Source organism: Lytechinus pictus, chromosome 4, assembly GCF_037042905.1.
Source record: "Lytechinus pictus isolate F3 Inbred chromosome 4, Lp3.0, whole genome shotgun sequence".
Classification (NCBI taxonomy): domain Eukaryota; kingdom Metazoa; phylum Echinodermata; class Echinoidea; order Temnopleuroida; family Toxopneustidae; genus Lytechinus; species Lytechinus pictus.
Window position 1 is genome coordinate 12,410,347 of NC_087248.1, and position 14,092 is coordinate 12,424,438.

Consider the following 14,092-nt stretch of genomic DNA (forward strand, 5'->3'; position numbering starts at 1 on the left):
CATTGCAGGCTATGTTTCTTCATTATTTCTTTCTTCAAGTTGTTCTTTTGTCATTCTGTTGGTAATACCATTCTACTCTATTCTGTTCTCTCTTTTGTTTACTTCCTGTCTCTTCCTTTGTTAATTCATATAGTCATAGACATGGGTTTTTATGACAAAACCTTTTATTAATTTCAAATAAATATATCCAAGTAGATCAAACAATCAAAATTCTAAACTTACATCAAAGGTGGAATGAAAATAACCAAGTCATTACATCCAGTGTTAGATCCAGGGAGGGGGGGGGGGGGGTAAGGAACATTTGCCCCCACTATACTTTGAGAACGAGATTTGAAAATCCCCCTTTGAACATACATGTTGATGAAGCTAAATCTAAGAAAATTGCCATCTGTGCTTGAGTGCCTCTTATTTTTCCAATTTGCTTTAAAATCTTTGATCTGACATCTATTATATTTGCATTATTTTGGTGAAGCAATTCATATTATAAATTTGATATGAATGAGCTGATTCTGATTTTCACCATCTAGACTTTTTTAATTTTTTTTATTAAGAGATAACAATTTTGCTCAAATTAAACATGCTATTACAATTAGGGATATGTTTTTGTGCATAATTATGTTTGACAAAATTGAATAACTGACATTTCTTGGAATGTTATAAGAAAAGGGAAAGTGAGGATGTGACATCAGCTCACTATCGAATATTTATGATGACATACAACTATTTCACCAAATTATGCAACATTTCATAATCCCATATTAATTTTCTTATTAGAATTTATTGGAATTTTTACTAGTTTTAGGGCTTCATCTTTTTCACTCAGCTATTCAAGAGCATTTTCATGCAGGAGTATAACCCTTTTGAAATATATATTACAATTTTGAGAAATATATAAAATAGGCCTATTGTATCCTTTGACTCAGAAAATATTGCCAAATGATGTGAAATGGAAAATTTCCCACTTCTTCATGATGATGATGATGATAATATATATATTGATTTGAATGAAAATACAACTAACTTTTAATTAATGCTTTCGTGGTTTTTATTGATTTCAAAGAGAAAAGAGAGCCCATTTAAAAAAAGTTATTCCTTCCAACCATAATTACAAGGCTACTCGAATCTCAGCGTAACTCCCTGGTTTACTGAGAATGTAAGAGAAAAGTATCTGTAACGCCGTCGCATCATGTGTAACTTATTACTCTTTGATATTTCTCAAAATTATTTTGAATGACATACATAATAAAGAGTACATATATTACTGATAATATGAGATTTTGTACAGTGGCGTAACAGGCGGGGAGGGCAGGGGCAAGCTCCTCCCCCCCCCCCCCCCCGCGGATTTCACTGGGAAAATTGAATAAAACGCAGAAAAGAGAGAAAGGGAAAGAAAGAAGGAAGGAAGAAAGAAAATGGAGGGAAAGGGGAAACATAAAAAGACATTTAAAATAATTGTCAAGTTGGAACAAGTACTATGTATCAGAAGGAACGACCGGAAGTCTCGACAGGACAGGCTTGCCTTCTTCTTCCGTACACTGATGATGATGAAAGAAAGGGTTTTGAAAAAAGTGGGGGAACTGAAGCCCCCCCCCCAAACCCCGGCCACCGCGGTACCGGTTCTGACTAAAAATAAAATTAAAAAGTAGCAATCTTAATTTGCACATACGACACTTATTGCCTGAACTTCAAGACTAGCTTTGTTATTCAAAGGTGAGTTGTTCGAGAACACACGTCATCCTCTGAAACTGTGAGCAAGATCGTGGAGGATTTCCTTGTTGTTGAATCCATAGTCATCTTATTTTACTGAAACTCCTGATTTTAAGGTAAGAATCAATATCCAAGATTTGTACTTGATACTATGAAGATTGTACCATGACGCAGAAGTGAAATAATGAAAACATCGTATCGATAATATCAGACAGAATTCTGTAGCTCAGTCCCAGACACTTGATTTTGTGCTGCATGTTGGGCCGATAAATTATAATTGACCATCTCTCTGACTGAGTCTGACTTCAATTTAACTCAAAACACTCGTCCAATACAAGGGTGTGATATAACCCTGTCCTCAGTTAGAAGAACTTAGAACCCCTATTTGCTGAAATAAGGTTGGCAATGTTTGGCTGGCATTATCATCAGGAACCACTTCCTATTTTGCACGGGACACTTAATCGACAAGAGGGACGGACGACTTGCCGTATGTTTGTAAGACCTTATTCGCAAAATTTTTTTTTGCACGGTCGAATATCTCTTTATCTAATAAATAACTTGAAAAACTGATATCAGAAAAAGCCACCCAAAATTACTCGGTATGGTAAGGTCTTAATTTGTCAAAATATTGGCAAAAACATAAAATTTTGTTACCTTTTGTCAAAATTCCAAATTAAAGCCTTTAAAAAGGGGAATCCAACCCAAATAAAAAACTTGGGTAAGAGTTCCATATGCACCCCCCACTAAAATTGAAAATAAAAACATGGAGAAGGTTCAGAATAATATATCTAGCCCTAATATCGAACATATATGATGGGGAAGTGGAAATACATACCAAAATATGGCTTTATTCCGTCAAATTTCGAGCGAGATCTTGTGCGTGTAATTGTCCATAGACATCGGTTTATTTAGTCAGTAAAGGGTCTGCGAGTCAAGACTAGTCGAACTATTGCCTGATAATCGTAAAAATACCCTTTCTAGTATCAGCGCTTCTCGCTGGCATAGCGGGAAAGGTCTTGACTGCAGATCAACCGAGGTGAGTTCGAGTCCCAACTAAGGTAAGCAACAGTAAAAAATGATAGAAACATCTGAAGTGAACGAACCGGAAGTCTCAACAATCTTTTGTTATTTTTGGTGGGGGGTGCATATGGAACTCTTTCCAAAACTTGTTTTTATAGGGAAAAGAAAAATCAGACAAGTTGATAGGTGAAAGTTTGAACAATATTGGACAAACAACAAGAAAGTTATGAATTTTTACAGTTGTAAATATTGGTAATCACTGTACCCATGGAGACTTCAAATTGGCCGCATATGGGATGTCATAGTGATGTAAGGCAAGGACTACTCTTCCATGAACTCCAATACATATTTTGGCTAAAATGTCATTTTTCCCCAAAAGTTTTATTTCAAATTATATTTTTCTTTCATGAGGACATAAAACAATATACTACCTGGGTTATATTTAGATTACTGCCCCAGGGGAATGGGTACTTAGGAGAAAACCACAAATCCCTGATAATAAAGTACATGGCCTATGGAAAGTTGTCCTTGCCCCTTGTCATAATTTACTCACTCAGTTGCCAATTTGAAATCTACATAGTATTAGTGACTTCAATTTTAAAGCAGCTATAACTTTCTTAATGCTTGTCCGATTTCTTTCAAACTTTCACCATTCTGTTTAATTTATTTTTCTCCTTCCCAACACAACATTTTATGGCCAAGGCTGGATTCCCCTTTAAGTTTTGTGTCCGCTCCGAGAAATCTGTTTTCTCGACAAGCATCAAGAAATTGCCAGTTTGTATGCAGAGGTCTCCAAATAAGTAAGTAAAATGTGATACCAACCGAATTTATGTCATTTTATTCTCCATCGGCATCTGATATAATTATCTTACCTTTGTCTGCTTGATTTCGTAATTTCTAAATCTTTGGATATCGATCATGCACAATTAAGGTCACACTTTTTTATGACACTTTTTCAACCGAGCGCGCACTAGTTGATCACCATGGAATTTATAGATCACGATACCACATTACCAGCAATACATTTGTCCTAGTAGTGCTTTACAATTCTGTCTATATAAAGTGAATTTGACTTTTGGATCTTGCCTTCCATCTGGTATTTAGGATTTTGATTAATTTTGTGTGAACTGTGAGAATTTTTTGATTGAAAATCAACTTCATGATTATTTATAAAATGTGCGCAAATTATGGTCACCCCATCATACAATTACAAAACATGTCATGTGTACCAGCTTCGCTGTGCTGTACTGTTTCCTTTTAATTCAAGTTTTAATCACTACCTCACTGCTGGTGGTGCAGCCTATAGATCTTCTTTAAAGAGCTTAGATCTGAACAATTTATGGTGCTAATGCAGTTTCACACCGGCTGCTTGGCTTGCACACTTGGTAATAATTCTTCTCTATACTGGTGCAGTTTGTTTCTTAAAGCTGTTTGTATTAAGTTAAAAGAGCAACTTTAAGAAATACAGGCTGATCCTTTCTTGTAAAATAAAATTCATCATTAAATGTTCATTGGTGATTATTCAGCGCGCAATAAAGTTTCACCTGTCGTCCTTAAAGGGATGCTCCAGGCTGGAGATATAATTTATATCTCAATAAGTAGAGTAAAATTCACAGAGCAAAATGCTGAAAATTTGATCAATATCAGATAAGAAATAACAAAGTTATTGAATTTTAAAGATATGCATTATTCCGGTGAAACAGTTCTAGGCATGTCTTTTCATTAGGTGGGCTGATGATGTCATATCCCACTTATTCTTTTGTATTTAAATGCAACAATGAAAATTCTAAAATTTCATCAAATGTGTACAGAGAAAAACTAAAGTTATGATATCCAGTGGTAGATCTAGACACGGTTATAAGGGACACAGGTCCCCTCTTTATTTTGAGAACCTGGGGTGTTTCATAATATGTAAGTCTGACTTATAATATGTATTAAAGTCTGACTTATAATATGTACATGTAAGTCTGACTTATTAGATTAAATTCCCAGTTGTGTGTGTTATAAAAGGCATCATTGCTCAAATCATGATATGCGTACTATAATCAATGTGCATGTCGGCAATAAGCATTACGTTTTAAGTCGCACTTAACTCTTTGCAAATACCACTACATGAAGGTGAGTGTTTCATAAAGCTGTAATTTGAAAAATGAAAAGTTATGCACGTGCATATACTTTGTCTCTCTTTCCTCCCCTTTTCTTTAGCACCCCCTTTTCATCTACCCCAGGGGGCTCTTGTCCCGAAAGCCCCCCCCCCCTCCTTATACATGCATGCACCTCTCTGTTGCATAAAAAGTACTACGAGACAAAGTGAAAGGAAAATTTACAAGTTTCCATCGTGGCTACCATACAAAAAAAAGAGAGATATTTGCTCGATAATTCCAGCTCAGAGAATAAGGCAGATTTCGTGAAATTCAATATTTTGTGGTGAACGATAATTACAAAAAAAAGAAAAGCGGTGGGCATAATGACCTGGAAATGTGATTGGATGACTTGAAATCATGTTAATTTTGTGTAATTACTGGTGGTGAGGTATGCTGGAAAAGGGGCCAGTGAGAAACTGCATTAGTGCCAAATTTATTTTTAAACAAAGTTCATTTGGCTATAAAAATTTGAATGAACGGCTTTAAAGTCATGTGATCAACAACAAAAGATATTCAGATCTGAATGGTATGCGCCTTTAAAAAGTTAAAACCCAAATAACAGCAAATCAGGCACATACACTGGTTTAAATACCTTGATCAACAATTAGGTCTTGACATTAGACTAGCACAAATACAACTTTGTGATGAGAGCAGCCTTCTGTGAACAAGTGCCAGGGAATCTAGGCTGCATCTATAGACTACTTTCCTTGAGTGAAGGATTTGCAGAATGATGCTGTTGATATTGGGGAGGATTCTGTTGATGTCGATGATCATGATAGTATTACATGTATGTCGATGATAGTATTAGTGATGATGATGATGACGTTAAATCTGATTGTGAAAATTGGGGGGGGGGAAAATTGTTTTGTTTTTTAGTGCTCAAAAGCCATATTGCAAATCATTTTACTGTTCTGTGCATGGAAATTAAATGTATAAGGTGACAAACTGGTAGAATGTCAGTAATGTTAATATGATATGATAAAAGATAAAGAACCAGATAGAGAAAGAGAAGAACAAAACAGGAAGGACATTTAATAAATAAGGTGATTATAAGAAAATATTTATACTTCATTGCTTTTGCCAATCCACACATTCGGCTCCTGGTACGCTTATAAGATTCAGACCACAAGTTTTGTGCTAATAACTGTACATGTATGTTTGAATGGAGAAATTAAAAGAAAATATTTCTGTGCTCCTCAGTCTCGGGACTCTCCTTCTGTAGTGTAAACACCACTGCACTTTAAAAAACTTGCCTGCTGCTGAAATACCTGTTGTATGTATTTTTTTCTAGGACTTACTGTACATGTAGGAGTGAGAATTTGGACAGTACACTACTTTCACTACTTTGAAAACTTTGTCTTGCAGGATGTACAGTGTACAGTAGCAACAAGAAATGTTTCTTGTTGCTACATAAGACAAAGTAGTGTACATGCACTTGCGTACTGCACTTCACCAGTACGACAATACACCAGACGGTGGCCTGTACTGTTTCCAGTTAAGAAGAAGAAGATTCCAAAGAAGTGAAAGCAGTGTCCATATCAAATTGCAATTTCTATGCAATTCATTGCGATCTGAATTTCAAAGAAATTGTAATAACATTTGATATGGACATTCTAAACAATAAAATCAATAGCGATCAGATTTCAGAATAGTGGTACAGTAGGACTATTGAAATCAAAATTCAGTCTACTTTCTGTAGGAATAAAAGCAAATTCATATCAAAATCGTAATGAAGTCATAATCTGCTGTGACTTGAAGCTAATTTGGACTTTACTTCGGTCACAGGGCTTGCTGTTCAGCAAAATTATGATTTTATTATTCCTAACATTTTGCCGAACTTAAAAAAAAATTACTTTAACAGTGCAAAATGCGATACAAAATTATGTCGCATCGGATGGCATAGTGTGCACTGGGCTTTATTTACGCAAACTTTATTCCAAGCATTTATAAAGGGCAATTAACCTGTGTACATGTACCACATTCATGTAGGCAGTCATACAACTTGTCTCTTCATGTAAAACTATTTTGTTCTACATGTTCGTGTAGATACATAGTATAGAGTTTTGTATGGGATTACTTGTATAAATTCTAATCATCATCAGTGTCATACATGCATGCCTAGATTTCATTACTTCGCTGTTTTTCTCCCCATGCACGCAGTTTGCAGATTCACCCTTTGGTTTTGAGTGCTCAGCCTATAAAAGCAGAATGTCATCACATCTAAATTTATCCCAGTAGTACCACGTGAAAATGATGGTACGCTACTGTTTATTTAATGACAATACATGTAGCATCATTTTAACACGTGGAAATGATGGTACATGTACAGTACAGGACACTAACTGTATTTATTCAATGACAAAAGTACTCACAATGGCATCCTACATTTATTGATGTATCAAAGTACTGTAATCACGAGGTGGTATACAGGTACTGTAGCATTAATGGGATTATATTCTCTTTTTCATTCAAGACAATCAGAAGTTATTAAGCTACATGTATAGGCTTGCAATCAACCATTTTGATAAAAAATTGTCTTCTCTATTTTGCTAGTTAAAACATAGTCATGATAGTTACATGCATCGGAGCTATAGAAATAATCATATTTTGAAAGACAAACACGAAAGGCAGAAAAAGTGTGTGTTCTGAAACAATTTTCTGTTGACCCACTGCCACTTGGAATTGCTTGCATTCAAGGAAAATCTAAATTTTGACGTATACATGTAATTACGGCCGAGTTCTGGTTTGGACATTGTATACAATATTGATGATTCTTTGGTCAATTGCGCATACATGTAATTGGACTTCATGAGGAAGAATTGGCATTGATGAAAAATTGCTCCCACCCAGTAAATTTTTAAGTAGAATATCCACACAGCATGCACCTGTGATGGTCTGAAACAGATTGAATTATTTTGTTGATAAACTTCTTGTTCTAGGAGCTGCGATTTTACAAAATGAGGGCTATATAATTAGAGATCACATGGCCTTGCATACGTAACAGTAGATAATGATGGTATTTAAGGAAAGATAAGGTTCTTTTTTATCAGTCATAATGAGGTTGATAGACCAATATCTGTTATTGGAGGGGAGTTTCTCATTGTAAGACTTGGAAGGTGTTTATAGAACTTTACAAAGTTGTAAAGACATATGTACATCGAGCACTTCACATTCATGTGTACAGTTCAAACTTCAAATTATGATTATTTGGATTCTGCTAGTGTACATGTCTCATCTCTTCAAGAGTGCATATTTAAGACCGACTAGTAGTATGGATCATACAGAATGTTATTCAAACATGAGGATTATTATTCATATGGATTACCACTAATAACGCACAAGTGCATTGCATGTACAGTAAACCATTGTTTCCCTAATTTTGTATTCATGGAAATATATAAATTCTATTAAAGTGGAATAAGGATGTCTGCATAGCAGCTTTCTGAACTACGTGTAGTTGTGTTTGAGGAATTAAATTTTCTGATGTGTTGGAACTAGTGATAGAGAAATCAAAATGTTTTCACCAGGCCATCAATGGAGTGTCATGAAGAATTCTGAGTAAGTCAAGACTTGTCTGGGTTTTCTATTCACATGAAGAATAAAAATAGTTTTCTTCTGTTATGGTTCTTCCTTTTTTTTCTCCTGATAACGTCCGTTGATTTGGATAAATTGAGAAAATCAAACAGGCACATTGCTGACAAAGTCAGATGTTTGAGTAAAATAAATTACCTTTGAAGACTGTCGCTTGTACATGTATTTTATTATGATTCTTTCACCATTATATTTGATTTGCCTCATTTTATCTAATCTTTTTGGATGGACAGTAAGCACATTTGCATTCTGATTACATAAATTTGCAAATAATGATGTATTTTTGTTGAGATTATGAGAAGAAACTGAATTGATTATACACTGTGACAATATACATTTTTGTGATTTAAAGCACCTACATCTCTCTTCCCAGGTCTGCTCCTTTGTGGAATGCACTAGACGGGTTCATTCGAACTGTCTGTCTTAAAAATTCTACACATTAGTAGGCCTACATGTATGTCGAATAAAAGTGATCTTTTCCTGTGAATATCTCTAGATAAAACTTGAAGTACTGTACATGTACGGTAGCATCAAGTAGAACCTTGGATATTTTCAGACCCACATCACTGAACACAATGCAGATTTGAAGGAATTTTCAGAACAAATCTTGGTTCACTTGCAAATTTCTGACTTTAATATGTTTTGAATAAAGCAAAGTAAGAGATAAAATGTGCATAATCCATGGCCTTGGGCTTTAGACCACATAGATAAAAAATAAAAAAACACTTGTTTATTTGTACCAGTCCGTTTTGCAGATACATTTTAAAGGAAACTGGCTGGGAATAGACTAGTTTGTTCTCTTTTATGCTTTTCACACTGCATTTTCTTAACCCCATACTATCCTTAACCCCGGACTATCCTTAACCCCATACTACATGTATCTTTTTTTCGATTCACACTGTCTTTCTTAACCCCATACTATCTGCTCAGCCGGGGATAATGCATTAACCCCGGACTATCCCTCAGCTCATGAATATTGATGATTTTACCATACAGAGCGTGATTAACGTGCAATTCGATTTCCGTGATTGGCTAAATGCTTAGCCCCACTTTCCTTAGCCCTGTTCGTTTTCACACTGCATTCTCTTAGCACTGCAATTGTGGTGCTAGCACCACAATAAGCCGGCTAACCCTGCTTTTTTGCAGGGCCAGATAGTACCGTACTATTTACCGTGCTAGCCCACTTTGCTAAAACGTAGTGTGAAAACGAAGTGGGCTAAGCTTAACCCCGGGAAATTGGTGGGGCTAAGACCCCCCCTTAGCCCCACCAATTTCCCGGGGTTAAGGAAAAAAAGTGCAGTGTGAAAAGCATATTTGTGAACACAGCATATTTTATACCCCCGCCAAAAAAAGATCTTTAGATATTACTAGGGAGCATGTACATGACATTGGTATGTACATTACAGCTGGCACTTCTATTTATAGGTTCTTCAATAGTACATACATGTACATGTAACAGATGCCTCCGAATATTCTTCATTGAGTCCTATAAAATACGTAAGAGACAAGGATACATGTAGAGATTAATATTTCAATATCAGTGCAATTGTGTAATAAATTTCATAATTAAAGGGGGGGGGGATCTACTCCTCCGTATAATGAAATATGAATTCAAATGGGCTTAACATTAGGCTTATATAGTGTAAAAATACAATCCCATAAGTTTCAAGTATCATATCTAAAGGAACGATTCAAAACTTTGAAGTTTGAAAATAATTGGGGTTGGTTTCAATGACTATGTGTATGCAGGGATTGTGCACCATAACACACAAACTCTACACAGTATTGTACATACAGTACATGTACGTACATGTATAGGGTATCTTCTTGATGCTGATCGGTGGAACTTCCGAGCACGAACTTCAATGATTATTTTAATGAAATTCAGTAATTTTCTCACAAATGATAGTAAAGTATGTTTGATACACTATTAAAATTACATTTATCACTGAGTTTAATGATATGAAGGGGGTCGAACTATACTATACACTTTGCCATGCAATTTAAATACTTGAACTTTACTCAAGTATTAAAGCCAGGTGCAGGAGTGTCAGTGCTTAATATTGTTTGGAGTTGTCCAAGCTAGTGTACATTAAAAAGGCCTTCAAGGTTGCTTTTAATAAAGCTTGAAACCATTGTTAGACTAATCTTTTAGCAGGTTTTTAAAAAGGAACTGCTTTATGATAACTTTTTTTCGGTGTAATTCTTTTGAAACAGATACTTGTACATCGTGTACAGTACATGTACAGTGTATTAGATTATGTCTGTATGTATCCTCCATAACAATTATTTGAAAGAAGCCATGTGCAGCCGACCATCCATCAGAATCGCTACTAAATAGGATTCTATTTCTCACAGACAATATTAGGGCCTATATACCCCCTATATACCACCCCAATAATACTGCAGTTTTTAAATTCCTTTTATGCATATGTGCATGTGTAAATATCTGATAGTTTGATGTGCTGAATTGTGATATTCATTGTTTTGATAATTCTCTTCTGGCAAGTATCCATGCACTGGGTGTGCCTGTTCTCATACTTGTTGACAATGTTTCAAATTTATGAATGAATTGTCTCATACGATTTGACATATAATGGAAACTGTTCTAGCCAGAAGTACGATCCTGATAAAGATCATTAGGCGAAGAGTGTTTAATAGAACTTACCATTTTTCTTAAACATAATCTGTTTTGTAGCCAAATAACATTCTCCTCTACAGTACTGGGTCCCAAATTTGTAAAACTTGTTACAATAACAAATTTGCAATAGTTTAGTTGAAAGTTACTGAAGTCATACAATTTAATTGGCTGATCTTGTTAAGATTGTGCATAAAGAGTTGGAATGGAGCCATGTAGATTAAATTGCCAAGCAGGAATCAATGACAGTTCAATAATTCAAACAATTCTATTCAAAGTTGAGACTGGGTCAGGAGGATCTTTATTGATTGATGTCACGCCTCCTGCACCAAGCCACTCATGCATGCCTGTTAAAACAGGTCTTTTCAGTTCAAAATTTCACCCCCATTAGAAACTACAAACTGCAAACTAGTTCTTGATACAGCTTCGCAAATCGACAGTTGACACTTTTTTAAGGGGAGAAGAAGATGGTTTTTTATAGCATTGTTTAGTTGTTGTTTTCCGAGGAAATTGATTTCACAACCATGGAGTTTAGCTGATCAGTATGTACTGTGCACTGTACAATTTATGCAGCCTGTCAAAAGAATCATCATAATTTCTGAAGCGTTGGCCAGTTTAGATCTGCAACTTATTAGAAACTACAAACTGCAAACTAGTTCTTGATACAGCTTCGCAAATCGACAGTTGACACTTTCTTATTAAAGGGGAGAAGATGTTTTTTAGCATTGTTTAGTTGTTGTTTTCCGAGGAAATTGATTTCACAACCATGGAGTTTAGCTGATCAGTATGTACTGTGCACTGTACAATTTATGCAGCCTGTCAAAAGAATCATAATTATAATTTCTGAAGCGGTGGCGAGTTTAGATCTGCAACTTATTAGAAACTACAAACTGCAAACTAGTTCTTGATACAGCTTCGCAAATCGACAGTTGACACTTTCTTATTAAAGGGGAGAAGAAGGTGTTTTTTAGCATTGTTTAGTTGTTGTTTTCCGAGGAAATTGATTTCACAACCATGGAGTTTAGCCTTGGTTTAGCTGATCAGTATGTACTGTGCACTGTACAATTTATGCAGCCTGTCAAAAGAATCATACTAATTTCTGAAGCGGTGACCAGTTTAGATCTGCAACTTTAGGGACAATTGTCACTCTGATATGCAGAGGAATAAGAATTATTAAAAAGTTTCTTCATGATTGGATGGTGACATTGCTTTGAAGTGACACCAGAAGAGTGCTCCATCATCAGTGTATCTTGAATGCAAACCAATAATAGAGATGAATACTTCTTTAATTCTTCACATGAATGATCATGCAGGAATTTGAAATTCATAGGCATGTGTGGCTTTTCTGCAACTCTGCATATATGAGCCTACTCACATATTTTTCAGAAAATCTATTATTAAACAGCTGAGGCCAAAGAAGTCTTTTCTCCGCTGAGGAATCAAATCTTGTCAAACAGGCAAAAGTATTTGTGTGGGCGCCTTGCTCTCTCCGGAGATGCAGTCAGAGGTTATCCATGGACCTACAACAAAGGTCCATGGATGGGTTATGCCAGTTTGTCTTTTTGCCCAGCAATAATGTATCTCTCTGAATTGAACTACAGTACTTACTTGCAATGGTATTCATCAGACTTGGCCATTGGATTCCTTTATTCTGTGCTATAGAATAACTTTTTGACAAGCACTTGTGATAATTGCATTACACATTTCTATAGCAGTGCCATGCTACATTGAGCTTTGACATTCCTGCTTTAATCTGTTGGAGATGAGAACTACATGTATGAAAGTTGACCCCTTGCTACATGTAGTTGACATTGCTTGATTCTTTTATATTATAATACCAGGCAATAATAAATTGTGGGATATCATGTCGGTTGGAGATTACTGAGCATATTGGATTGATATAGGATATAAGGCCTCAGCCTAAAACATGATGAAGAAAAGTGAAAGAACTGCATCAGCAATGAAAGAAAAAGTCAGGTAATTATTTATTGGTCAGTCACACATAATGACCTCCACTATATACCCATGAAATGATGTATGATGATTGGTGTGAATTGCATGTAAATGTGAACTGCCAAATGCCCACTGTGGCCAAACTACATGTAAAGGTGACGATCACCCTGACGAAAAATTTGTGGTAAAAAATACCAGATAAATATAATGATAAATAATGGTGAAAGTTTGAGAGAATTTTATCAAAGATTAAGAAAGTTATTAGAATGTTAGGTTTTTGATCTGTGATGTCATTAAAGGGATGGTCCGGGCTGAAAATATTTATATCTTAATACATGTACATAGAGCAGAATTCACTGAGCATAATGCCGAAAATTTCATAAAAATAGGATAACAAATAATGAAGTTATTGAAGATTAAAGTTTAGCAATATTTTGTGAAAACAGTCGTCATGAATATTCATTAAGTGGGCTGATGATGTCACATCCCCACTTTCCGTTTTCTTATGTTTTTACATTCATTCATAATTTTTTCATTATTTCATACTTGTGTGAATAATATGTCTCCCTGATAATGAAGTAAGTTACATCAATAAATATCTAATGCACTAAATCAGTTGTCAATCCAATTTGTCTAGTTCTTGGAGGAAAAAAATTGAATAAACCTAATTTCATATAATAAAATACAAAAGAACAAGTGGAGATGTGACATCAGCCCACCTAATGAATATTCATGACATCTGTTTTCACAGAATATTGCTAAACTTTAAAATTCAATAACTTTGTTATTTGTTATCCGATTTTGATGAAATTTTCGGCATTTTGCGCAGCGAATTCTACTCTATAATTAAGCTATAAATACTTTCAGCCCAGACCATCCCTTTAACCAGCGGCTGCCAAAATTGCATTAATTTCAATTTTTAATGGTTTTTATGGTATATCATATGATATTTTTTCTTTCAGGAGTGGATGTGAAACGATTTGTTGAGGTACATTAAAAACTATTTACAATTTTTTGAGAAAATTACATTTCATTGATA